The sequence below is a fragment of the Austrofundulus limnaeus genome, unplaced genomic scaffold (assembly GCF_001266775.1).
Source record: "Austrofundulus limnaeus strain Quisiro unplaced genomic scaffold, Austrofundulus_limnaeus-1.0 Scaffold94, whole genome shotgun sequence".
NCBI classification, from domain to species: domain Eukaryota; kingdom Metazoa; phylum Chordata; class Actinopteri; order Cyprinodontiformes; family Rivulidae; genus Austrofundulus; species Austrofundulus limnaeus.
This window is the reverse complement of record NW_013952496.1, coordinates 1,595,197-1,597,936: the sequence shown is the minus strand read 5'-3', so window position 1 is coordinate 1,597,936 and position 2,740 is coordinate 1,595,197.

The following is a 2,740-nucleotide window of genomic DNA, read 5'->3' as shown; positions in this document are numbered from 1 at the left end:
TATAGGAAAAATATTCCTTCAGCAATTATTTTTATTACCCTTTAAATTTATTTCTGGAGATTATCGAAGGTGCTTCATGACCCATAATTGGTTCCCAAGCCCAACCTTGGGAACCAAAGTGCAGTGGTTCCCAAACTTTTCAGCTTTTGACCCATAAAATAACAGCAGCAGAGACCTGTGCCCCCAACTATTTTTGGATGATAAACATTTGTATCAGGTCAACAAAACATGGGCATTGTAAAAATATTTTTGTGCACATTTATCCATTTTTAATACACTAACCTCACTCATTTGTAACAACTAAGGCAAAAATGTAGTTAATTCAGAAAATCTTTTCAGGACCCCACCTTGATGTTTCAGGACCCCACTTTGGGTCCCGACCCCAACTTTGGGAAATACTGGATTAGAACACCAGAACTTTTTTTTTTTTAAGAAACCGGGCTGAAAAGGAAAGCTTATCTTTGTGTAACAGAACTATTTTTTTTAATATATAAATACAGCAAACAAAACTGATATCCCGCTACAGCGTAACTGGGTTTGACCCGCTGACCAGAAGTGGACAAACTGAGAAGTGGGTGGTCTCTTCTGAGCCCACCGCAGTTCTGAGTGCAGCACAATGGCTGCAAAATAACCACTTTCACTCATGCAAGAGGCTTTTATTGACTGGCGGCATTTGTGCACAAAAAGTTTCACCTATTCATATAAAAATTTTCATAAATCATTGCAGTTACATTCAGTTATTTTATTATCTGTTTAATGCAAAAATAGCACAAACAGTTTTAGGCCAAATGACAAACAGTCTAGGCTAGACTCAAAACTTGTTGCACTTAAATAAAAGCATGTTTTTAAATTTACTAATAAAACGTGCATCATAAGAAAAAATGTGTTTACCCTTTGATAAAAAGGACAAGAGGAGCTGAAATGTGGTTTTGTTGTTGTTGTTGTTGTTTATCTTAGCTCTACCCTGTCTGTTGTTGGTATTTATTAGAGCTTCATAATCATTTATTTGCTGGATGTATGGGAAAAAGATGAAACGAAGCCTCTGCTTTCACAGAGGGAGGATCTTGACAAAATGATTTTTCAATGGAAGAGGGGTCTCATTAGCATGACAATTGTGGGAACTGCATCGCTCTACTTTTCATGAGCACTTTTTAAAAAAAGTGAGAGAATAAATAGACCCATTACACACACACTGATGGGAGAAAATGGTTTCGATTTATCAAGGCTCCTGGATCATAATCCTGTAAAGAATATATAAAGAGCAAATTCACTGAAATGTTTTACATCTTTTCTCCAGACTGAAGCTTTATTATTACTGTAGACCAGGGGTGCCCAAACATTTTCCCCGAGGGGGCCAAAATGAAAATCTATCCAGGGCAGCGGGCCAAATACAGTAATATAATACATGAAATACAAATACTTTTTAAAGTAAAGTCCCTTATTTTTAACCATTAAGCTATGCAATAGCCCTCTTTGGTTTTAGTCTGTGCACTTGGAGAAAGTCTGCCATACGCTCAAGTAGCAAAGGCTCATGGGACATTTTATAAATTGATAAAATATGAGTTTTTGTGGTCTTATAAAGTGCGCAAATCTACATGTGTGGTTAAATCTGAACAAAATATTTCTTGTCATTTCATGTTTCACGTTTAATCCTAAAAAAAAATCAAAGATAAAGTCAGCACAATGAATGAAAACTACCTTCAATACCTTTTATATAAAAGGGCTGTATACAGCCCTTTAATAAATGTATACAGCCCTTTTATATAGTCATTTGACCAATGGAAATACTGTGTTTCTACATAGGATAACAGGTTACAACCTTGTAACTTTGGCAACTGTTGGTGGGCCAAATCAAATTGCTTGGCRGGCCAAATTTGGCCCGCGGGCCCCACTTTGGGCTCCTCTGCTGTAGAGACTGTACGGCTTATTCAGGGGCACAATTTTTTTCATTTTAAGTAATACTAATGTACATTATCTTTCCAAAACTGCAGTTGCATTTATCACAAAAAAGAGTGACATCACAAGCATTTTATTCCCAATCTTTTCAGCTTTTGACCCGCTTTATTTGGGTGATAAACTGGATCAGGTCAGATTTATGAGTATATAACAATATGTATTATATTCATTTCATCCATTTTATGTACACTGTAGGGGTGTAACAATACATCAGTCCATATCCATATATTTATTAGTGATTCAATTACATTAAAGCAAAATGAAAATATCAATCTATCATCATCATCGAACACAACTTTGTACTAAATGATTGTTAGACTGACTGATGATCAGAGGTGTAAACAAAATGTTACATTAAAGCTGTTTATTATATACAACCAAACTGAACAAAACGCAGATTTAGAAGGAATGCACATTAATTTAAACAGTTTATTTTAAAAGTTAGTTAGTTTGCATTTCTTTAAAAACAACGTAAATTCAACAAACAACAAAAATACAAACCATAAATTAAATGAAAGGTAGCAGAAGAAGAAAAAATCTTATATCTGCCCTTTTTTCTCAAAGAAATAAATTCAATCAAAATAATCTTTAGTTTACAAAAACAAAACCAAAGGTTTAACTCCTTGAACGACAATTCATACGTTTACATATTTTGCCAGCAAATTAATCTTTATCATTCTCTTAAATATACACATTGACAGGGGTGTCACTAGGTTTTGAGGACAAGGGGGGCTTAGCCCCCAGGAGACGCACTTAATTTTTTTAATATGTTATATTTTTATTG